The sequence below is a fragment of the Meriones unguiculatus genome, chromosome X (assembly GCF_030254825.1).
Source record: "Meriones unguiculatus strain TT.TT164.6M chromosome X, Bangor_MerUng_6.1, whole genome shotgun sequence".
In the NCBI taxonomy this organism is placed as follows: Eukaryota; Metazoa; Chordata; class Mammalia; order Rodentia; family Muridae; genus Meriones; species Meriones unguiculatus.
In genome coordinates this window covers 159,844,262-159,871,141 of record NC_083369.1, presented here as the reverse complement: position 1 = coordinate 159,871,141, position 26,880 = coordinate 159,844,262, and positions in this window count along the sequence as shown.

The window sequence follows — 26,880 nt, the reverse complement described above, 5'->3', positions numbered from 1 at the left end:
TTACGTTAGAAGTATAAAGTACAGTGAATCATTTGAGTTGAAACAAAATTCATAGAAAATATATAAATTTACACACATGTGTGATTAAAGTTAGTTTTACAGAAATATTTCACATTATTTTATTTATTTTTTAATCTTCCATAGAAACACATATCACAAACTTGCACATATCATTTCTATGCTTTTAAAAATTATTTTACTATTATCATTTATTACAATTTATTCACTTTGTATCCTGGCTGTGTCTCCCTCCCTCACCTCCTCCCAAGTCCACCCTCTCTCCCTTTTCTTCCATATGCCACTTTCCTAGATCACTGATATGTGAGGTCTTCCTCCACTTCTATTTGACCCTAACCTATCAGGATTCATCAGAACTGATTTCATTGCCTTCCTCTGTGGCCTGGCAAGGCTGCACTGAGGTAGCCATTCCACTGGACCTGCATGCAAGCCATGCTGACTCGCTATTCTTGTTTTCAGCACACAGAGCCTGTTTTGTTTGGTTAAGCCTCCTCTTTTGCCATTGAATATAATTCCTTAAGAATTCAAAAGATAATATGGTACATGTCAAGTGAAATATGAGCAATTGTTAAATTAAAATGTGTTTCAATTATCTTGACTGATATCAGCACTGATTGTGCTGGTGTGAATAAGAAATGTCCCCTGTAGGTTCTGATATTTGAACATTTTGTCTCCAGTTGGTAGCACTGTTTGGGGAAGTTTAGGAGGAATGGATTTGCTAAAGAAAGTAAATTTCATCATTGAGAACAGGCTTTGAGAGCTTAAAGCATTACTTTCCTTCTAGTTTGCTCTCTGCTTCAGACTCCCAGTACAAGATGTGAGCTATCAGTTTTGTTTTCCTGCTGCCCTGTGTGCTGTTTGTGGCTGTGCCTGTGCTCTGCCTTGCTGGACTCTTATCTATCTGGAACTGTAAGCCTCAATAAGCTTTCTTCATAAGTAACTTTGCTCCTGGTATTTTTATCACAGCAACAGAGAAATAACCAATAAAGGGACTAATAGAAGCTCTGTAAATTAATAATGGGGTATTCCAGTATAGGCTCCCCCCCAACTCAATGGGACCATTTCTGTTTGAAAAGTTCAGAGCCGATTATTGGGGATCTAAGATGGCGGTGCCAAGAGGGCACTGTGTCTGATAAGCAGGACAGCAGTGACTGAAGGGGGACCAACAGATTGAACTCTGGACCCTAAAACACCAGTGATTGTGTTTCCCAGGTGAGAGGAAACCTCACAGTGTGGGAAGAAATGGGGTCCATTCACAGGTAACCCAGGTAAACCCTGGAAAAGTTCCAGGTCCAGGCAGATGCTTGGTCTCCAGGCCAGAGCCACAGGAATGGGTGCTCTGATCACCTTCCAAGACTGAAATGTGGGCTCAACAACACCAGAAACTGGGTATTCCAGTTGAGAGAAAACCCCACAGTCAGGAAAGCAATTGTGGCCAACCTCAGGTAACCCAGATACCTGGAATAGGTCCCGAACTCCACCCGGTACTCAGCTGCCAGCCCAGAACCACAAGCTAGATTCACTGTCCCAGACAGAATTGTGGACCCTCAAAAAATCAGAGACTGGGTTTACCTGTTGGGAGGAAACTCCATGGTAAAAGAAACATCAGGTCCAACCTCAGGGCACTTAGCAGATGCTCCACTACCACCAGCAAAAAATGTTCTCAGGGAATGTTCCCGGGTTCATAAGGCACCCAGTTGCCATCACAGAGCCACCCATCTGCCCCTTCGTGGTCTACTCACCATTACAGACTTAACTATGGATGGCAAAACACCACAGACTGAGTCTCCCTTTGGGGATGAAACTCCACTGTGAGGGAAACAGCAGGTACAACCTCAGGAAATCCAGCTAATCCCTGAAACTTTCCTGAGTTCCTGCAGGCTCCAGGCTTTAGCCTCCTGCTGCATTCTGGAGTGTTGCCCTCCCCTGCCACTGATTACTGCTGGGATACTGGAGCACAGAACTCCAACCTCAGACCTGCAGAAGCCTGGGATCCACTGGATCAATCACCAGACAATGCATCAAAGCACAACCTGTTTCCCTAGCTAAACTGACCACCTCGTGAGGCTCCCTAGCTCTTCAACAGGGAAAAACACAGTATAAGAAGAGCAGAAGCAGTTCAATAAATTCAAAGAAATAAATCCAGCGGCAGGGTACCTGTCTCCAGGACTTCTCCTGGTAAGAGGAGAGCCATACTGACTATCAATGACCCCAGTTACCCCACAGGTCCATACTCCTGAAATGAGCTGTGGAAACTCCCTGAGAATCACTGGCCATTCAGGGACCATACCCAAAAAGCTGAGGAGGCCTCCTTCAGGAACAACAATCTTCCTGCCAAGGGGACTCTCCTCACGCAAGGATTCCAGCAGGTATCAGAAACTAACAGCCAATACATAAGACTACTACATGTGTGGAGAGCCGAGACTCAGATGCTACTGGGTGGCGCTGACATCTGGCCCTCAAAACTATAAACCTCCAGGGTGCATGCGTAGATGCGTATACACGCTAAAGATTGCGTAAGCACGCTAAGAATTGCGTAGGCACGCCGGTGAGAGTGAGCAGCCAATCAGGGTATTGACACGTCACTCAGGTGCGACCCGGGCTTATATAAACAGCGCTACTCCGGGGCCCGCCCTCTCTTTCGCTCTCTTCCTTCCCCGTTTCCCCGCCCGGGGCCGCGGCCCTCGGGAAGCCGCCCACGCCCACGAGGTGGCCGGGTGGCCTCTCTCCCCTCTTCATCGCGTGACTAATAAAGTTTACTGCGGAAGGATTCCTGTGGTCGCGTGCGTTTCTGCCGGCGAAACATTCACGCAGCGGCTCCCAACATACATGGGTAGAGGTCATCGTAAAAAAACATCCAACAAAAGCCAAAACAATATGGCATTACCAGGACTGAGTTATCCAGGGACAAGTAGCAATGCACACCCTAACATAAGTGAAATTAAAGAAGATGACCTTAGAACTATGATTATGAGGAGGATAATGGAGAAAACAAGTAAAATGCATAAAGACATAAAGGAAGATAAAGTCAAACAGATTATGGCCATCTGTAAAAAAATACTGGAAGATGCATCCAAAACTTTGTGCCCCTCAGAGGAGAAACAATTAAATCATTGAAAGAAATAAAAGAAGCAGAGGAATGTTCAAACAAGCAGGTAAAGGAATAGAAGGAAAATACAATCAGACAGGTGAAGGAAATCAACAAAAGGGTTCAAGATAAGAAGATAAAATTGGAAAAAAATAAAGAAAAAAACAAACAGGAGAAATCATGGGAAGGAAGAACTTAGGGAAGAAAACAAGAACAAAGGTAAGCATAGCAAACAGACTACAAGAGATAGAAGAAAGAATCCAATGTGTGGAAGATACAATGGAAGAAATAGATGTATCTGTCAAAGAAAATGTTAAATCTAAAAAATTGCTGACACAAACCATCCAAGAAATCCAAGACAACATGAAAGGACAAAGCATAAGAATAATAGGAATAGAGGAAAAGGAAGATCCCTATCTCCAATTCCCAGAAAATAATTTCAACAAAATCATAACAGAGAATTTCCCAACTTTAAAGGAGAGGCCTATAGGCATATAGGACACCTACAGTACACTTAATAGATTAGACCAGAAAAGAAAATCCGCCTGCCACATAATAATCAAAACAGTAAAAATACTGAAAAAAGAAAAAAAAATGCTAAAAGCTGCAAGGAGAAAGGCCAAGTAACATATAATGGCAAATGCATCAGAATCACACCTGACTTCTCAACAGAGACTATGAAAGCCAGAAGGCCTGGATGTGTATCATGCATACCATAAGAAAACACAGATGTCAGCCCAGACTACTATACCCAGCAAAACTCTCGATGATCATATATGGAAAAAAACAAGATACTCGGTGACAAAATCAAATATAAACAATACCCACCCCCAATCCAGAAATACAGAAAACACTAGAAGGAAAAAAATACAACCCAGAAAAGCTAATTACATTCAGGAAAACACAGTAAATAAGTAAACTCACTATAGCACAACTAAAAATAGCAAAGCACACAAGCACACTACCACAACGAACATCAAAATAAAAGGATCTAACAGTCACAGGTCATTAATCTCACTCAACATCTCCAATAAAAAGACACTGACTAACAGAATGGATGTGTAAACAAGACCCAACACCCTGTTGTATACAAAAAACACACCTAAGTCACAATGATAAATATGACCTTAGAGTAAAGGGCTGGAAGATAGTTTTCCAAGCAAATGGACCAAAGAAGCAAGCAGGTGTAGCCATGCTAACACTAAATAAAATACACTTTCAATCAAAATTAATCAAAAGAAATGGGGAAGGTCACTTCATATTCGTCAAAGGAAACTTTAATCAAGAAAATAACACAATTCTGATCAACTATGCCCCAAATATAAGGGCAGTAACATTTGTAAAACAAACATTAATAAAATATAAACCACACATCGATCCCCACACATTATTAGTGGGAGACAAACAACCCACTCCCAAAAAAGGACAGGTCAACAAAACAGAAAGTCAACAAAGAAACAATGACTTTAACAGATTTCATGAATCAAATGGAACTAAGTGACATTTACAGAACCTTTCATCCAAACACAAAAGAATTTACCTTCTTCTCAGCATCTCATGGAACCTTCTCCAAAATAGACCATATAGTTGGTCACAAAACAAGTATAAAGAGATGTTATAAGAATATTGAAATAATTCCTTCTATCCTATCTAATCACCATGGACTAAACCTGGACCTCAACAAGAGCAGAAACAGCAAAAAGCCTACACAGAGATGGAAACTGAACAACCGGCTACTCAATGACACCTGTGTCAGGGAAGAATTAAAGAAATTAAAGTCTTTGAATTCAATGCAAATGAAGGCACAACTCCCCAAAACTTATGGGACACAATAAAAGCAATGATAAGCAGAAAGTACATAGCACTAAATGCCTTCATAAAGAAATTCAAAACATCTCATATAAGACACCTACCTGCTCACCTGAAAACCTTAGAATAAAAAGAAGCAGACATACCCAATTGGAATAGACATCTGGAAAAAATAAAACTCAGGGCTGAAATCAATAAACTAGAAAAATAAGAGAATAATTCAAAGAATCAATGAAACCAAGAGCTGGTTCTTTGAGAAAATCAACAAGATAGACATACCCTTAGCCAAACTAACTAAAAGACAGAGAGACACTACCCAAATCAACAATATCAGACATGAAAAGGGAGACATAATAACGGACACTGAGGAAATAAAAAAAAAAAATCATTAAGTCTTACTTCAAAAACCTAAATGCCTCCAAATTTGTAAATCTTAATGAAATGTGCAATTTTTCTTGATTGATTCCATTTCCAAAGCTTAATCTACACCAGGTAAATGAATTAAATAGTCCCATAACCCCAAAGGAAATAGAAGTTGTCAACAAAAGTCTTCCATAAAACAAACAAACAAAAAACTCATGAAATGAAAAGCTTCTGTTAAACTAAAGTCAGTGTCATCAGAACAAAATGCCAGGCCATTGAAATGGCCAAAATAAAAAACTCAACCACTTTGGAAATCAATGTGATACTTTCTCAGAAAATTAGGAATAGTGCTACCTCAAGATCCAGATATACCACTCCTAGGCAGAAATCCAAAAACTGCAAAGTTGTGACCATATTGGGATACAAAATGAATAAAATGTAATTAATATAAAAAATAATAATTTAATTAAAAAAAGAAAATGAAAATCATTTCTTACCTTTGATGGATTTAAATTTGGTTTGTTTTTGCTTTTCTAATTTTTGAGTTGTATCATTAAAACATTCATCATGCTCTTTCAGAGTTTTTTACAATATAAGCACTACATTTTTTTAATATAGAGCTCTAATTTTTCCTCATAAGACTGCTTTCAATGCATCCAATATGTTTTGGTATATTGTGCTTTCATTTTCATTTCGTGCCATGGTATTTTCATTTTTTCTTGATTTCCTCTTCGACTTATTCATCATTCAGTAATGAAGTATTTACTAGGGATTTGTTTGCTGTTAATTTTAAATTTATTGTACCATGGTCAGATAAGATACATAGTTATTTACATATTTTTGAATTTGTGAAGATTTTTTTGTGTCATAGGGTATTGTCTATTTTAGAGACTCTTCTATGTGCTGTTGAATACAAGGTGTATGTATATTTTTGGTGGAATATTTCCTAGGTTATCTATTAAACTCATTTGATGCATGGTGTCAAATAATTCTGATGTTTCTCAGTTTATTTTTTCCAGATTACCTGTCTATGTGGGAAAGTTGTGTATTGAAGTCATCTACTACTAATGTGTTGGTGGTAATTTTATTCAGGGAGTTCCAGTATTCAGAAGGCTCTTTAGATATTAAACTCTAGACTAGAGACCCAACTCACTGTCTTTCTTTTTCTTCATATATTCCCTTATATTTTGCTAGGATTAAATCAACCTAGGACCTCACACATGCTGGGCAAGCAATCTACAATTGAGTTCCTTTTTTTTACTAGAAAATTTTTTTTTATTAGTTTTATGTTATGTGTATATGAGTGTGACTGTGTGAATCTGTGCATACAAGAGTGAAGGTTCTAGCAGAGTCTAAAACTGATATAAACACTAAAAATAGAATAGAAAAATCCCCTGGAGCTAGAATTAAAAATAGCTATGCACCTGACATGAGTGCAAGAGTAGCAAGTGCTCTTAAACTCTAAGCCATTTTGACTATTTACTTTTTGTTGTTAGAGGCAAGGTTTTTCTGTGTAACCCTGGCTGTCCTGGAACTCACTCTGTAGACCAGGTTGGCCTCAAACTCACAGAGATCTGCCTGCCTCTGTCTCCTAAGGGTAAGTGCTGGGACTAAAGGTGGGTACCCACCATGCCCATTTACCCTTTCCTTTTAAAAACATTTACTTCTCAACTTGAAACACATCATTCAAGTTGCCCATGTAGCCTTGAACTTTGTGTGGTAACCCAGAAAGGACTTAAACTGTAATCCTGCTACCTCATTCTCCAGAAAAGCTAGGATTACAGGCCAGTAACTACATACCTAGCTATGAGCTCCATTTTTCAGAAGAAAAACAGTTTAATGAAAGATAAAAAGTGAGGTCTTGGCAAGCCATGCACATCTCATGGGCACAGCCAAGATGAGGACCAAGACTTCTTTCCTCCTCCATCTCACTAAATGGTCTTAATAGTGTCACGTGGAATATGATGGGGAAGACAATATTGGGAAGACAGAAGGTTCTAGAAAAACAGCACCTTCTCCTTATATGTCACCATAACTTTTTCTCTTGACTGTGGTTTTTGCTCTCTCTAGATAAGCCAAAGTTGATATATTACAGTATACTGAATCCCCAGGAAGAGGCTGGAGCCAAAAAGTAGGGTGAGCTCTTCAAATACTCTCATTGTTTACATACTTTCTGTCTGGTACTTCCCCAGTCCAACAAGATGTTTCTAACTCTTAGGATAAGAGGCTGTTATAGCCATTCTCTCTCTCTCTGGTTTTTCAAAACAGGTTTTCTTTGTGTAGCCTTGGCGGTCCTGGACTTGCTTTGTAGACCAGGCTGGCCTTGAACTCATGGAGAACCTCCTGCCTATGCCTCCCAGAGTGCTGGTATTATACACACTACCACACCCGGCTAACATGTGCTCTTTTTTTTCCCTCTCTATGTGTCCGTCTCTATGGGCAGCTTACAACACTGATTCTTATTTCTCTCTGTCTTTCTTCCATCCATCTTCCTTCTTCCTCTGAGTATGTGTGTATATGATGTGTGTGTGTGTGTGTGTGTGTGTGTGTGTGTGTGTGTCTATTTCTATGGATTAAACCCAGCCTTAAGCATGGTAGACTAACTTCTTCCCCTGAGCCACACCTCCAGCCCCTCCCTAGGGGATTCTAGGCAGGTGCTCTACTACTTAACCAAGTCCCAGCCTCTCTGACTTCTTCACAACTCATTTTCACACAGATGCCACTACCTGTCTCCCCAGAACAATTCTATGACGTATGTTGTACTGATGTTAAAGAAACTGTGGGGGAAAACATGACCAGAGCATTTTATGACAAACAAGGATGAGAGGTGATGCTGTGTAAACTTTTTCATTGCATTGCAGTTACAGGGATGGGAAGATCATAGCCCAAAGCTTCACAGGGATTTGCCTCTGATTCAAGGACCATTTAGCAGCTTAGTTTCTCCATCCAGCAGGCCCTGGGGTTGGATAGTAGTGCGTAATCACTGGCCAGTAGTAGGAGGGGACAAGTTGGGACTGGAAGATGATAACCTAGAAGGAGGGACTGGGGAGACAGAGAGTGAAAAAGAGGAATAGATAGATAGATAGATAGATAGATAGATAGATAGATAGATAGATAGATAGATAGATAGAGAGACAGAGAGACAGACAGAGAGACAGAGACAGGAACAGAAACAGAGACAGAGACAGAGACAGAGAGTGTAGAGAGAGAAATAAGAGAGAAAAAATGCCATACAGCAACAGTGATTTGTGAATTCTAGCCATTCTTCCACTTGGGATTCTTTATAGAACTCTGAGTTGGGTGTTTCTTTGCTCAGCCCTCCACAATAAGGTCAGTCTCCTACGTAGCTTGATTGTCTCAGAACTCACTCTGTAGACCAGGCTGGCCTCCAGTTTACAGAGATTAACCTCTCCTGCCTCCTGACTGCAGAGATCAAAGACCAGCACCACCATCACCAAGCTTCATTGGGTCTTTGAGGAGTGTAGGTTGACGATGGTTCTTACTTGAGTCCTTTGCGTACTTGCAGAAGAAACTACCTTTTGCAGCAACTGAAGGCCACAGAAAGCCACTGTTCCAAATCAAGAAATCATTGGTCCCACCAGTACTAGACAAAAACTCAGAGTCAAATCATGAGGTATTCTGATACTATGTGTTCTGATGTCATGCAGGACTTTGGATAGAAAGGAACCTGTGCCTTTTGCCCCCTGCTGAAGAATCTGGAGAACAAATGCTCCACAGAGTTTTTCTTTAAAGAACCTTCCCAATTCTAGGGACTGAGAAGATGGCACAGTTGGAAAAGTGCTTGCCATGCAAGCATGCAGATGCAAGTTCAAGCTCTAACCTAACCCCCACATAAGGGCTGAGCATGTGCTGTAATCCCAGTGCTGGAAAGGCCAAGTCAGGTGGATCCAGGCTTGTTGGCCAGACAGCCTTCCGTAGTCACAAGCTTCAGGCCAAGGAGACTCTGACTTAAAAACCAAACCAAACCACACCAAACCAAACCAACCAACTACAAGCTGTAAAAGCAAAGCAAAACAATGCACTCAAAGTGGAAAGTAATGAGGAGCAAAACCTGAAGTCGACTCTAGCTTCCACACACATGCACAAACATGCACAGACACCTACATCGGCACACCCATGATTCCACATGCATGCATGGAGACTTGCCTCCCCCACACACAATATCTTTTCAGTTCCACTTAATTTCCTTTTTTGTCTAGTTTGTTTTCAAACCTTTACGTTTACCTCATTTACTTTGTTCTATTTCTATTGAATTTCTTTTTCTGTCTCCCTCTCTCTTTCTTTCTCTTCTTCTTTAGGTCTCTCTGTGCAGTTCGTGCTGGCCTTAAAGTCACAATCCTGCTTCATCCTACCCAGTGCTAGGTAGCCCATATGTGTACCCACACCTAGCTTCCAGCCTCTGATTTTCCATTTCACTTTATCCCAGATACTTATTTTCCATCCTACTTAGTGTGTGGTGTGTATGTATATGTGTGTTCCTGTATGTGTGTGTGTGTGTGTGTGTGTGTGTGTGTGTGTGTGTGGTGTACATACATTTTTTTTCTCAGTTTCTCCCTGCCATATATGTTACCCTTCCAATTCTTTCTCTTCTCACTCACTCCATTTTCCCATTTCTTTGATCATGCTTCATTGCTACAAGGTCTTACTCTGTAGCCCAGGCTATCTTGCTATTCTCTAGATAGCTCAGGCATCCTAGAACTTACATCAGTCCTCCTGCCTTGACCTTCACAAGCACTAGGTTTGCAGATACAAGTTGCCATGTCTAAGCAATCTTCAATAGATCTACGTTTGGGTTCTCCAGAGAAGAATCAGGCTCGTGGTATCCTGTGTCTTGTGTTCAGTTTGGTGAGCTATCTAGTCAGTCATGGACTTTCACAAATTGAGCCTTTTTCACTTTTTTTTTTCAAGACAGGACTTCTCTGTGTAGTCCTGGTTGTCCTTAAACTCACTCTGTAGACCAGGCTTTGCTCACACTCAGAGATACACCCGGGAGGTGTGTGTTATCATTGCCTGGCTACAACTGGAACTCTTAAATCACTCCCCAGCAGGGTCTAAGGAAAGAATCCACAAAAATTCCTTTTATCTGAGGGGGAAAGCTTTCAAGAAACCTGTTGTAGGTGAATTATTCCCATCCATCTATAGACAAAGTGGAGCCTCATGGTACTGCTTGTAGGGAAGGCTGTGAAAGTAAAGGCTGAAACTTCCCAGACAGTAAGGAAGCAGTAAGGAAGAACACAAGGACAAGAAAATTCAGCCTGCCAACCTAGATCTCCTACATTCTCGAGGGATGAGAAAAGCAAGCAACCAAAGTCAAGGGCTCAGGGGTGGTATGTGTCAAGTTGAAGAATGTCAAGGGCCTTTTTGGGGTGCTTTCTCTATCAGTTGATTCAAAATGGAACCACCATTGACTGAGTAGCTTACAGTGACACACATTTTTCATATTGCAGTTCTCTGGGTCACTAGGCGAACATCATCCATATTAGCTTCCTTCAAGGCTGACTAGAGATACTGGTGACCACTGAGTTTTCAGGTGGAACTCCAAATAGGGAGGATTCCTTTTCAAGCTAATGTGAGCCTTATTCCTTAATGATCATCCAGTGGCCTTTAGCCTTCTTCTATGTATCCCTCTCTGGGAGCAACTTACAACATTAACTCTGGTCTCTGTCTTTCTCACTGTCTCTGTCTGTGTATGTCTCTCCCTCTTTGTTTGTTTTGCTACAAGGTTTCTCTATGTCTCCCTAGTTATCCTAAAACTCACTCTGTAGAGCAGACTGATCTCAAACTCAGATACTTGCCTGCCTCTGCCTCTGCCTCCTGAGTGCTGAGATTAAAGGGATGTATCCCTGTTCCCCCAAGCTTTTTTGTTTCTTTCAAAGCCAAGTAGAAGTCAAAATCTTATTGCAGTACCTCTGTGATCACCTACATCTGGGGTCTTTGACCTGTATATTAGAGGAAAAATCAAGGTCCCTTCATCAGGTTTGAAAATTGTATAATGACAGCAATGCAAGAAGGTGGAGGATTGTGGGGCACCTTAGAGTCTGCCTGCCACAGTCACCAGGTTTCTGGGCCATTCTTGAATGTACTAGTATGACTGTAGTGCAACATAAAAGAAGAAATTTTCCAAGGGTAGTATAAATCCCCGAAGCTGGGACACAGACCATAAAGTGAGTAGACCAGAGTATATGATTATTAGATGGATAATCTTTGTTTAATGGAAACTGCTGTATCCATCAACCTAATGGATCCTGGAAGTTTTAAACAAACTCTCCTGGTTCACATGCTCCATGACCTTGATCGGTGCACATTAGAATCCAATCATATTCTGCAACCTTTGTGGACCGTATGATGTCCTGGCTGGCCCAGGCTCTTGACATCAGCATTCAACAAAAAGTCTTTAGCTCATGCTTCATTAAAAGCAACAGGACTGGGCTGGGGATATCCTTAAGAACACTTGAAGATCTTTCACAGGACCTGAGTTCAGTTTCCAGAAACTATGCATGGAGACTTACAACTTATTTCAACTCTAGCTTCAAGGGATCCAATACACTCCCCTGGTCTCTGCAGGCATCTGATTACACACAGAAAAAAAAATAAAGTAAACCTTTTGTTGTTGCTGTACAACAACAAAATATAATAGATTTAAGAGAGAATCTCAGGCACTAAAGCTACAATTGCAGAAATTAATAAATATCTCAAAGAAAAAAGTAAAATTAGAAATATTCCAAACAAAACATTCAAGAAATCAAGGACGCCATGAAAAGAAGAAATCTAAGAATAATAGGAATAGATAAAAAACTAACATTCCAGGCTCCAAGGTCCAGGAAATATTTTAAGGAAAATCATAAAAGAAAACTTTCCCAACTTAAAGAAAGAAATGCCCATTAATATTCAAGAGGCATACAGACAACCAAATAGACTAGACCAGAAAAGAAACTCCTATGTCACAAAATAGTCAAAACAATAAATCTATAAAATGAAGAAAAATATTAAAAGGAATAAGCTATAAAAAAGTAACACATAAAGGTAGAACTATAACAATCACACCAGATATTTCAGCAAAAACTGTGAAAGTAAGAAGGATCTGGGTAGATGTCCTGAGACTATGACATCTAAGAGACAACAGATGCCAACCTGGACTACTATACAGAGAAAAGCTATCAATCAACATAGATGTAGGAAATAAAATATTCCATGACCAAACTTAACTTAAACAATATCTTCACAGTAAACCAGACCCACAGTAGATACTAGATGGAAAACTCCAATCGAAAGAAATTAATTATACCAAAGAAAACATATAGATAACATCACAACAAAAAATTAAAAGAAAGCAAGCATTGAAACACAGAAACACCATCAACTGCCCAATAAAAGGAACTAAGAGTCCTTGGTTACTATTATCTATCAACATCAACAGGCTCAAGTATCCAATAAAAAGACACAGAAAAACAGAACGGTTCCACAAACAGGATCCAACTTTGTGCTGCATCCCAGAAACCCACTTCTGCAAAAGGATGAACACTGCCTCAGAGTAAAAGTCTGGAAAAATGTTTTTCAAGCAAAGGGACCCAGAAACAAAGCTGGGGTACCCATCCTAATATCTAATAAAATACACTTTCAACCAAAATTAATTTAAAAAAATGAGAAGGGCACATCATTCTCATCAAATGCAAAATCCACCCGGAGGCCATCATAATCCTGAACATTCATGCTGCAAATACAAGAGTACCTGCATTGGTAAATGAAACATTATTAAAGCTCAAATCACACATGGATCCCAACACATTAATAGTGGAAATCTTCAACACTCCACTCCCACCAAGGAACAGCTCATCTATATAGAAGCTAAATAGGGAAATAATGACACTTACAGAGGTCTTAAATCAAATGGATCTAATAGATGACTACAGAACTTTACACCCAAACTCAAAAGAGTATGCCTTCTTTTAAGCACCTAATGGAACCTTCTCAAAAATTTTACCATATATCTGACACAAAGCAAGCCTCAGAAGATACAAGAAGATTGAAATAATCCCTTGAATCCCATCAGACCTCCATGGCCTAAAACTACACCTCAAAAATAACAGAAATAACAAAAAGCCAACATACACATGGAAACTAAATAATTCTATATTCATTGACAGCTTGGTCAAATTAGAAATGAAAAAAAGAAATTATAGACTTTCTAAAATTCAATGCAAACGAAGACACAACATATCCAAATTCATGGGACACAAAGAACGCAATTGCTAATAGGAAAGTTCATAGCACCAAGTGCCTCCAGAAAAAAGTTTGAGACATTTCATACAAGCAACATAATGGCACACCTAAAAGCTCTAGACGAAAATGTAGCAAAATACCCAAGAAGAGTAGATAATCAAACTCAGAGCTGAAATCAATTAATTAGAAAAAGAAAAGTTATTCAAAGAATCAGTGAGACGAAGAGATGATTCTTTAACAAAATGAACAAGATAGACAAATGTTTAGCTACACTAACTAAAAGGCAGAGAGAAACTATCCAAGTCACCAAAATCAGAAAATGAAAAGGGAGACATAACAACAGACACCAAGGAAATCCAAACAATCATTAGGTCTTACTACGAAAGCCTATATGTTACAAAATTTGAAAATCTAAATGAAAAAGACAATTTTTTGATAGATTCCAGTTGCCAAAATTAAATCAAGATCAGGTAAATAGATTAAATACAACTATATCCTCCAAGGAACTAGAAGCAGTCTTCAAATTCTCCCTTCCAAAAAATGCCCTAGGACAGACAGTTTCAGTGCAGAATCCTACAAGACCTTCAAAGAAAAGCTAACTCCCATTCTCTTCAAACTATTCCACAAAATAGGAATAGAAGCAACATTACCAAACTCATTCTATGAAACCACAGTCACCTTAATTACCTAAACCACACAAACACCCAACAAAAAAGAACTTCAGACATACCTCTCTTATGAACATTGATGCAGAAATACTCAATAAAATACTGGCAAACCAAATCCAAGAGCACGTAAAAAATATCATCCACCATGACTAAGTACAGTTCATCCCAGGCATGCAGGTGTGGTTCAATATAATGAAATCCATCAATGCAATCCAACATATAAACAAACTGAAGAATAAAAACAACATGATGCCCAAAAAGCATTTGACAAAATCCAACACCCATTCATTTTTAAAGTCTTGGAGAAATCAGGGATACAAGGCACATTCCTAAAAAGGGTAACGACAATATACAGTAAGCCTATAACCAGTGTCAAACTAAATGGAGAGAAAAATTAAATAAATTCCACTGAAATCAGGGAAAAAGGTAAGGCTGTCCACTCTCTCCTTATCTCTTCAACATAGTTCTTGAAGTCCTTGCTAGAGCAATAAGACAACTAAGGGAGGTCAAGGGGATACAAATAAGGAAGGAATGAAGTCAAAGTATCACTATTTGCTGAAGATATGTTAGTATACATGAGCGATCACAAAAATTCAACCAGCAAACTCCTTCAGCTGATAAACACTATCAGCAAAGTGGTTAGATAAAAAATTAACTCAGAAAATGAGTAGCACTCCTGTATAAGACAAAAAGCTGAGAAATAAATTAGGGAAACAACACCCTTCAAAATAGACACAAATAACATAAAGTACCTTGGTATCATTCTAATCAAGCAAGTGAAAGACCTTTATGGAAAAAAAAATTTGAGCCTCTGACGGCAGAAATCGAAAATGATATCGGAAGTTGGAAAGACCTTCCATGCTCATGCATCAGTAGGATTAACATAGTGAAAATTGTCATCCTGACAAAAGCAATCTAAACATTGAATGCAATTACCATCAAAATAACAACACAATTCTTTACAGAACTTGAAAGAACTATTCTCAATTTCAAATGGAAAAACAAAAAACCAGAATTGCTAAAACAATCCTATACAATAACAGATCTTCTTGAAGTATCTCCATCTTTGGTCTCAAGCTTTTCTACACAGCAACAGTAATAAAACCTACATGGTGCTGACATAGAAACAGAATTGTGGATTAATGGAATTAAATAGAAGACCCAGAAATAAACCTACACACACTTACGGATACTTGATTTTTTTGACAAAGAAGCCAAAACCATACAATGGAAAAAAGACAGCACCTTCAAAAAAACAGGTGCTGATCTAACTGGATGACTACATGTAGAAAAATGTAAATAGATCTATATTTATCACCCTGCATAAAACTAGAGTCCAATTGGATCAAAGACCTCAACATAAAACCAGACACACTAAACCCTGTTAGAAGAAAAAGTGTGGAAGACCCTTGACCTCAATGGCACAGGAGACCACCTACTGAAAATATTACCAACAGCACAGCCTTTAAGGTCAACAATAAATAAATGGGACCTCATGAAACTGAAAGGAATCTATAAATCAAAGTACCCTGCCATTAGAAAAAAAAATGACAACCTGCAGGCTGGGAAAGAATCTTCACCAACCCAATATTTGACAGAGGGCTAATATCCAGAATATATGAAGAACTCAAAAACTTCACCAAAAAATCCATGTAATCCAATTAAAATGGGATACAGATCTAAACACAGAATTCTCAATAGAAGAATATCAAAAGGCAGAGAGACACATAAAGAAATGCTCAATATCTCCTGTCATCAAAGAACCCTGAGATCTTACCTTGCTCCCATCAGAATGGCTAAGATCAAAAGCACAAGTGACAACATATGCTGGAGAGGATATAGAGAAAGAGGAGCACTCCTACACTCCTGGTGGGAATGTAAACTTGTACAACCACATTGCAAAGCAATCTGGCTCTTTCTAAGATAGTTAGGACTAATGCTACCTCAAGATCCAGCTATTCCAAAATGCACACTCCACACACATGAGAGAGAGAGAGAGAGAGAGAGAGAGAGAGAGAGAGAGAGAGAGAGAAATAGAGACAGAGACAGAGAGAGAGAGGAGGAAGAGAGAGGTTATACATAAGTGTAAAGAGAGTTTTTTTTCTATTTAGTATTTTGATTAATTATTTGGAAATTATATATAATGAAGCCCGCTCACACTTGCTTTGCATTCTTTGCATTCCTTTCAGGTCTATCCTCCTACTCTTGCACCTGTCTCCCGCGGAAAAAAAAAAGTCCAATTTCTGTTGCTCCTATATTCATTTGAGAATGGTCAGACAATCTGTGGACATTCTCTTAAAGAAAATTTTGTCCAGTCCCATCCCATGCCCCTCCTTCCCACTCCCAGAAGCTAAACTTCAGCATCTTTATCATACCACTTCAAAAGAAACTTCATTGCCCATAGCAGTGCTAGGAGAACAGATTGTAAACTTCAACATGGTTTCCATTGGTAGCACTTATCAAGGGCATCAACATGGCCTCTGGTGATGGCAGCACAGATCACCAACATCAACATGGCCTCCTGTAGCAGCAGAGACTAAGGGAATCACCATGGCAACTTGTGACAACATGGACCATGGAAGTCTTTTGAAGAGATTTAATCCAGAAAAGTAACAATTCCACATTTCACATATCCTATTGTTGCTTAAAGTCAGGAAAACATTCCACTATACCACATACTATTATGGTTCTAAGCTCAAGATTGTAAACCTCCATATGTATGCTTATACTAAAAGTTAAGATCAAGTGAGTTTCCCTTTTACTTCATAAAAGGCTTTTGCCTTTTCAAGGCTCACCTTAAAAAATACTTATGCTATTAACACAAATATGTATGTCTACTGCCTTTTTCTACAATACAGAGTACAATTATGATTCTAACATGTCTAAAGTTTTATCTCCTTACAACTTAAAAGTAATTCTTTTAAGCTGCAGAAAGTCCACCTAAATCCACCTCTCAGGTCAACTGGACTCCAGAGAAGTACTGCACTTATTGCCTATCTCAAAAGGTGGGACTCCTCCCCTTTCCCTGGTTTTGGGACTTCCTTTCCTGGCTACCAGACTACTATTTACTGCATGCAACACTGGCTGGATTGGTGAGTTCTCCTCATTGACCAGCCACTAGATTGGTAAGTTCACTTCATTTTCCAGCATAAAACGACTCTCTTGATAGGAGAAGCTTGAACGCAGAGCTCTGGCAACTTCCTACTATCTTTTGAGATGGAGCGACCCCCCCCCCTCCAGCCATAGCTTTAACTGTCTAGGGTTGACCCACTATGCGGACCTCCATTTTAGGGCCCCACTCTCCCTTGGGCAGTACTTCCCCACTCACACATGGTTCCTTCTCCCCTTCTCTCACTCACTCACTTGCTCACTTGTGGGAAGTTCTAGCTAGGCAAATCATCGTACTCTGGCTGTGCCCCACTGGGCATCTGCACCCCAGTCCCTGGCCAAAAGGTGAAGAGCTATTGGCCCCTCTCACTGGAGTCACACCTTGCCATTGGGACACCTCTGGAAGGTCGCTGACTTTTGTCCCCAATGGGAGATGCCCAGACACCCATTCCTCCAGATAAGATGTCCTCTGGAGAATTTTAAGTTTCTACACCTAGTGCCAGCTGGTACCAGGGACTCTAAGTTTACACACTTCTGTAACCAAACCTCACCTCAAACAAAGCCTTCTTTAAATATTGCCAGTGATTGGGTAAATAAAGGTCCCCCCCCAGGGTAGACAGAGGTTCCCGTGTTCAAGTCTCCTTGATCCAAACCTTCTACTTCTGTTTGCTCTCCCAAAAGTTTTCAATGTATACCTAAAGGATTTTCCCATAACCTACTCAATTTTATCTTTTGCCTATATATGTGTTTCAGTGTCCTGCCAGACACAGATGATTCCTATAGCCACAACTGTGCCAAAGCAGCTACAGGTGTTCAACTCTGACCTCACAGACTTCCAACAAGCTGGACCTGCCCCTTCCCTCCCAGCCATGAATGTTCTTGCAGACCCTGGAAAGCATCAAAACAGCCTATTCTTCCTGGACTTGGCCAACATTTCAGCCTTTTGACTCCTTACAGCACCCCCAGTGTCAGCAGGAAGTAGCCAGAAGAGAATCTACGCCTGTTACTTACTTCTCATTAACAAAAGGCTGAAATGGTGTGCTTCAGGACTGGGACAGGCAGCTCCAGGGTCTCCCAGCATTCCCCAGTCTCTACCTGCTGCCTTGCATGGCTGGCAGCTCTCTAATGACAACCCTCTACCCTAAACTTTCCAGGGCAGAGGTTTCCCTTACTCTTGACCTTGCAATCTGACCATTTTGTTGCTACAATTCTTCTTTCTCTCAACTCCTTGCATGACAACAAAGAGCAGCTTCCAATGAGCCTAAATTTGTATACTTCAACTTACCTCATAAAAGCAGCCCAAGCTCCCCATTTTTTAATTATAGAAAAAGGGAGGAATGTTAGTATTTTGGAACACAACCTGCTCCTGGGTTACCCAGCAACTTATGATGTCATCATGTGTCGCTGGCCAGGTGGCCACACCTGGAAGTCGTGGTTACCTTGTTCCTTAAAGGGACAGCCCCAACATGTGGTCTCACTCTTACTCGCTCTCTCTTACTTTCTCTCTCTCTTACTCTCTCTCTCTCTTACTCTCTCTCATGCTCTCTCACTCCTCACTCCTCTCTCTCTCTCTCTCTCTCTCTCTCTCTCTCTCTCTCAGCATCCCATTCCCCTTTCTTTCTCTCTCCTCATCATGTCCTGTCCCCCCCCTTCCCTCCATACCCTCCTAATAAACCTCTTGCATAGAATCGGTTGACCAGCCTCACTGCTTTTAATAACACAGGGTGATTGGAAATTTAAAGTATAACTTTCCAGTCAGTGCTGGATATCTTCACTTGGAGTTTGCATATTGTTGACTATTAATGTTTATTATTGATTTAACTTATAGTTAAACACTTGTTCTTCCTAAACCAGCTGTATATCCAAATCACCACACAGAGACTAGGATGTATTTAGTTAACCTAGAGCACAATGCTGGGCAATAATTACTCCTTCCTAAATCTCCAAGACTGCAAAGCTTCCTCCCATTCAGATTCCCACATTATACTTGCTTTTTAGTCATATCTTAGGTCTGATTCACCTCTCCTGCTGTTTCCAGGTCCTCTCCTTTCAGATTTCTCTTCTCCGACCCTCCCACTTGCTTTTTTCTCCTCCCCGCTGGACCAGGATGCCCCACCCAATTCTCTCCATTGTTCAGCACTGGCTGGTTGTTTTATTGACACTACAGAGAACAAATAATGGCATGTTTACACAAAATTGAGAGATAGAAAATGTTTAAAATAAGCAATACACAATACATTGTGTGGATTGAATCCAGATAGCAGGGTAGAGAAATCAGCATTTGAATGAACAAGGGTAGATTGTATACATTCCACAAGAAGATTATACCAACATTTGCCATTTAAAAAGAATATTTTAAATCATGAGACTTGGTGAAATCTCTCAAGGAAAATGGTTACAGAAGGAGGGAACTAACAGCAATCTCTCAGCTTTTACCAACATATAAAGGAATTCCTAAAGGAGCACAAGAGTTCTTTAAAAAAAATCATAATCACAAATGGCTGGAAAGATTGGTCTGTAGTTAAGAGCAGAGGGTCTGGCTTCAATTCCTAGCACTAACATGGCAGCTCACACCTGTGTGTAACTCCATTTCCAGGGCTTCTGACAACCTCACACACATATATATGCAGGCAAACACAAATGGTAAAATAATAATCATTTATATGTTAAAAATCATAATTAAAACCATGTTGGGCTAATGTAAATGTTGAATGCCCTCATGATAGAGTGTAATCTTCCTCATGTTGTACTGTGGTACAACATCTACAAATGAAATATACTCATTTAGAATTTAGATGATATTTGTAGAGTATTCTTTTCTTTTTATTTCTGTCTTTCATTAGCTAATTTTTATTTTCTGTAAATTACAGTTTATTCCCTTTGTATCCCAACTATAACCCCCTCCTTCATTCCGTCCCAATCCCACCTTCATTCCCTCATCCCTTCCCATGCACCTATTCAAGTCCACTGATATGGGAGTTCCTACTCTCTTTCCATCTGACCCTATCTTATCAGATCTCATTAGGACTGGCTGCACTGTCTTACATTGTGGTCTGGCAAGGCTGCACCCTTCAGGGGGGAGGTAATCAAAGAGCCAGCCACTGAGCCACTGAGTTCATGTCAGAGACAGTCCCTATTCCTCTTACTAGGGAACCCACTTGGATACTGAACTGCCATGGGCTACACCTGTGCAGAGGTTCTACATTATATCCATGAACTGTCCTTGGTTGGAGTATCAGTTTCAGAAAAGACCCCTGTGCCCAGATTTTTTTGGTTCTGTTTCTCTCCTTGTAGAGCTCCTGTCCCCTCTAGGTCTTACTATCTCCCCTTTCTTTCATGAGATTCCCTGCACTCTGTCCAAAGTTTGGTTATGAGTCTCAGAATTTGCTTTGATACCTTGCTGGGTACAGTCCTTCAGAGGCCCTCTGTGTTAGACTCCTGTCCTATTTCCTGTTTCTCCTTCTTCCAATGTCCATCCCATTTGTCTTTCTGATGGAGGATTGATCATCTTACCCAGAGTCCTCCTTCATGATGAACTTATTTAGGTGTACAGATTTTAGTATGCTTATCTTATAATCTGTCTAATATCCACTTATAAGTGAGTATATACTGTGTGTGTCTTTCTGCTTCTGGGATGCTTCACTCAGGATGATCTTTTCTAGATCCCACCATTTATGGCACATTTCATGATTTCCTTATTTTTTTTAATTGTTTATGTAAATGTTTATTGCTTATGTAGCTTAGAGCACAGGGTTTATGAACATTCTAACTGCCCAAGCTTTTCCAGTCATCTATGTTTTCTTTCTTGTTTTTTTTTTTTTCAATGCTGTTTATTCAGGAACATTGAACAATCCTCGGACCCCGGGGAAAGCCAGCCCACAGCTTAAATAGCCTCTGGGTAGCCAACCCAGGCGTGCCACGGGGGCAATGCAGATAGGTCCACATACATGGAAGCAAGCCAGATCCTCGGCCTTAGCCAAATGCGTCTAAAACAAAAAGGGGGAACTGTAGAGAGCTGCGGATTGCTATGCCTTAAAGATGGAGCTGGTTTCCGCCTTCCACCTTCCCGATGGTGAGTGCTCTCTGTCACGAACAACTCCACATTTGGCTAAGGCCGATTTCCTTATTTTTAATTGCTAAGTATTATTCCATTGTGTAAATGTACCACAATTTCTGTATCCATTCTTCAGTTGAGGGACATCTGGGTTGTTTCCAGGTCTGGCTATTATGAATAAAGCTGCAACGGACACGGTTGAGCAAATGTCCTTGTTGTGTACTTGAGTATATTTTTCTATATAGTGTTTTAACATTCTTTTACATATGTCCACACTGTTTAGGATGGTGATAAGAACTGACTCAATGAGTCAAAAATTTTCATACCTAACAACATTTTCACTGCAGTTTGAATAGTCTTATATTGTAGAGGGAAGTGGCTGTTTCGTACATTTATACTCTTGAAGGAAATGTTGAGCACAATCTCTCTCTCTCCAGGTTTCAAGAATTAAATAAACCCTCTACTCTTTCTATTAATGTCTTCAATTTACTTTAGTGTTCTGCTACATGCCCAAAGCAACATAGCCAAGGAAACATGAAGTGAAACCTACACAACTATGAAGCAATGTAGGCTTGTCTTACATTTTTGTTTATCTTGGGCAGTTTGCCAATGTAATACAAAGTTTACTAACATATGTAATTAGCTATACATATGCATGTACACATATATAAAATTCTTTCAGGGATATAAACTTTTTTTATTTCAAAAATACTTTGCTTTAGTTTTGTTAAAGAATGAGAGACATTAAAAGGGGACTATTATTTCTCAAATAATATGTGAAAATGCTTTCAGCATAGGCCAAAGAAAAGAAAAAGAGCAAAGATAAGTCTTGGTTCATTTTCTGCTTCTACTACATAAACAAATAAAAGAAGTTCACCACATGATCATCTCATTAGATACAACAAGGGCCTCTGACAAAATCCAAACCACTTCATAATAAAAGTCTTAGAGCAATCATGTATGTAAGGGGCATAACTAAATATAATAAAGGTGGTCTCTGAGATCCCATCTAACACCCACCAGAATGTCTAAGATCAAAAACATTGATCATCAGCAGAGTCTATACTGAGGGGTAAAAGGATAAATTTATAAAAGCCAGTGATCGATTTTAAATACGTGTACATTTAGATATAAATCTTTATCTATCACTATAGTCTGGCCTGAATGAGGTTTTGTTATTTTGTTATGTTTCACTTTGTATTTCAAGATGAGAGTCTAAAGAATCATAAAAATATTGTACTCATATTCATTTTTATTAGTACTCATAAATAAATGAATGTATCAAGATAAAAAATCACTGTGTACAGGGAAAAGACATCAGTAATCCAGCCCTGTTATGAGGAAGAATGATGATAAAGCATATAAATGGAGAAGTGAGCTATATTAGGGTCCCTGTCCTTTTGTTAGAGACATAAGCATATGTCATGCACAAGCATGCTTCAGGTGATTGTCTGGAACCCAATCACAACACCTCATGAATTCTTCTTTCCAAATATTGGGGAAATCTTATGCCACAAAATGTACTCTGTTAATTTGAACTGGCATGAAAGAATAAGGAAAGAATGGAATTAATTTTTTAGTTTTGTTCTTATATTACATGATTAACATTTTATCGCTGTTGATATAACAAGAGAAATTCAGGCTTTTTTTTCCAGAAAATACATTTCTTCAGAAACCATATGACTTGCTGTTACTAATGAAACTAAACTAAGGGGTTGATTTGTAATATGTGGCTGAATTGAAAAGTCATTTTACTGATGATTATTCCATTATAATTGTTTTCATCTCCATCATCAAAGTAAACAAAATTCACCAAGAAAACTAAAATGACCCCTACTTTTAAAATTTAATTTTTGTATGGTTATCATATATTATATGTCAAATATCCACTTATGAGTGAGTATATAACATGTGTGTTTTTCTGCCTCTGGGATACCTCACTCAAGATAATCTTTTCTATTTCCCACCACTTGCCTTTAAATTTCATAATTTCCTTGTTTTTAATAGCTGAGTAGTATCCCATTTTGTAAATGTACCACAATTTCTATGTCAATTCCTCTGTTAAGTGATATCTAGTTTGGTTCTAGCTTCTGATTATTTTGAATAGAGCAGCAACAAACATGTTTGAATGTCCTTGTGTGCATATTTTGGATATACCTGGGAGTGGTATATCTGGATCTTGAGGTAGCACTGTTCCTAATTATCTGAGACAGTGCCAGATTGATTGCCAAAGTAGTTGTACAAGTTTACATTCCCACCAGCAATAGAAAAGGGTTCCCCTTTCTCCATATCCTCTCCAGCATGTCATTTGAGTTTTGTTCTTAGCCATTGTGATGAGTGTAAGGTGAAATCTCAAGGTTGTTTTGATTTGCATTTCCCTGATGCCTAAGGATGTTAAGCATTTCTTTAAATGTTTCTCTGACATTTCATATTCCTCTATTGAGAATTCTCTGTTTAGCTCTGTACCCCATTTTTTAATTGGATTACTTGGTTTGTTGGTGTTTAACTTCTTAAGTGCTTTATGTATTCTGGATATTAGCCCTCTGTCAGATATAGGGATGGTGAAGATCCTTTCCCAATCTGTAGGCTCTCATTTTGTTCTTATGACAGTGTCCTTTGCTTTACAGAAGCTTTTCAGTTCAATGAGGCCCCATTTATTGATTGTTAATCTTAGAGCTTGCCTATGCTACCTAAAATCTATACTTGTAAAGAAGCTAAACAACAAGGAAGACCCTAGTGAAGATGCTCAATCCTCATTCAGAAAGGCTAAAATGATAGATATCAGAAGCAGGAGAAGACATGGACCATGACAGGAGTTTACCACAGAAGGCTTCTGAAAGACTGAACCCAGCAAAGTATCCAAGCAGATGCTGAGACTCATAGCCAAACTTTGGGCTGAGCGCAGGGAATTTTATGAAATAAGAGGGAGACAGAATTACCTGGAGGGGACAGGAGCTCCAAAAAGAGACCACCAGAGCCTCCCCCCCCCAAAAAAAAAAACCTGATCCCTTAGGGCCCTGCTGAGACTGATAGCCCAACCAAGGGCCATACATGGCAAGGACCTAAAACCCTGGCTCAGATGTTTCTCATAAACTCAATCTCCAAGTGGGGTTCCTACAAAGGGGATTAGCAGCTTTCCCTGGCAGGGTCTCTGATCACCTCCACCTTTGGGGGTACAGCTCTTCTAGACCACAGAGGAAGACAATGAAACCAGTCAGGATGAGAACTGATAGGCTATGGTCAAACAGAAGGGAAGGAGGATCTCCCCTATCAGTGGACTAAGGGAGAGGCATAGGGAGAGAAGAAGGAGACAGTGTGGCATTGGAAGCAGACCAGGGAGGGGCCATGACCGCCATAAAATTGAATAAATTATAATAAAAGATAATAATGAAAGAGAGAGAGAAACCATTTTTCTTTCTTTTTTTTTTTTGTATTTTGAAGGACAGACTACCTTGTTATTGTAGTAATTTGGAGAATCAGTGTAAGATTTGCTCAAGTGTTCTCTTTCTTGATACTAGAATAAGAAGTAATCAACACTGACTTTCTTATGAAATTTTCCCCAGTCCATTCCCATACCAAATCAGAATGAAAAAGCATATCAAATGTCACTCGAGGAACATACACAATTGATCTAATGAAATTATATCTCTAAATAAATTCAATATGATACTTACTTTGTATACCTGCTGGTGATAAGCTCACACTGCATGCTAGCTTCATATGACACAGAGGTTCTGTGACTGTTCTGCTGACTGTGTGTCCTGAACCCTGGTAATTTCTAGAAGTCACTTAAATTTGTAAAATGTTTTGACCTCATGCACAGAGTGGATTAAATGGTAAATAACTAGATACATAAATTCTCTTTCCATTTTTTTTTCTTAAATTACTATGGTATGAGCAAGCACATACTTCCAACTGCTTTAGTAAACATTTTAAAATAATGAGTTGTCACCTAAGAATTGATGCTCAAAATAATATGAACACATCATTTCTAACCATTTTAAGATGTTTTGATAGTGACAGAGATGACTTATTCAATACAAAGGAAAACATAGAATGTTTTTGATCAAAATTATTTTGGCCTCTTTACTGATATCTTTCTATCTCTCACTTTCCATCAGAAACTACCATGAATCTTTTCCACACTTTCTTCATGGCATTTTTCATATCCTTATTCCTAAAAATAAAAATAATACGATTTAGCAAGGGAGTAAGAATGGTGTAAAGTATTACCACCATTTTATCAAAGGAGAAAGCAGATCTAAATAGGCATGGGACAAAGAACAAAATCACAACACCAACGTGGGCTCACAGGTAAAGAGAGCTCTCCATTGCCCTTCAGAATTGTGGGATTTCAGAGAGCACAGGATGACACCATAGGATACAAACAAAATAAAGAAGATTATTATGCATATAGCCCCACTGTTGGCAACCACCAAAAGGCCAAAGGTATGTGTATTAGTGCAGACAAGTTCCAGAAATGGAAACAAATCACACATGAAATGATCAATGACATTGTGTCCACAGAAGGGTAACTGTAAAGTGAAAATAATTTGTATGATAGAATCCATGCTACCCCCATCAGTGTGACACAAACCTTCCAGTTCACGGTGGAAGGGTAGTGCAAGGGCTTACAAATTGTTATATGGCAGTCATATATATAGTCACTATATATATATAGTGTCAAAACAATCACTTCTACTGCTACAATGAAGTGTTCAGCAAAGAGCTACATCATGCATCCTTCAAAGGAGATAGTTTTCTTCTCATATAAGGAGTCCATGACCATCTTTGGTGTGGGGATAGAAGAGAAGAATGCATCCAATAAGGACAAGAATGCAGGCAGGTTACAATACCGATAACATTTATGAAGGCTATAGAGAAGATCAAGGACTTTTATATGCCCTTAAGCAACAGGCATATAAAGACAGAATACACACTGGAGTTTGCGGGGTGGAGTGTGGCCTGATAGGACTGCACACACATCTCTTTATGACTGGGTTACAGATGCTGCATGGACACCCTTACTAGTGGGCTTGAGCACCCACTTGGTATTGCCAGGTACGTTTTCTAACTGAAGTATGTAGGTCTGAGAATGTCCTGCCTGGGTGAAGCTGAAGCATGTGCAGGCCTGAGTGGAGTAGAAAGGGTGCATTCTATGAGTGTAATTCTCATATCTGTGGTTTCTAAGTGTGTGCTGTGAGGCATGGTGCTTGGATGGTGGCGCCGTGATTAAGCCTGATAGTGCTCATTCAGCCTTGCTAGAGGCCATGTTCGAGGGAAGGTCCAGAAGAAGGCAGCCTAATGTAACTGAGGGGCTTATGTTTTCCTCTGTGTCCTCAGGAGACACCTGTGTCACTAGGCGCAGGACTTGAAGGAGGTCGCATCAAAGGAAGCCAGCCAACCCTGATAGATGACACAGCCTCATCAGAGGAAGGGTTCCTGCTGGTGAACCTCAAATGGAGCTCCATACCTCCACCACACACATTCAGTATTGCATCATCCAGCAGGTGTGGCCTGAGTCACACCTA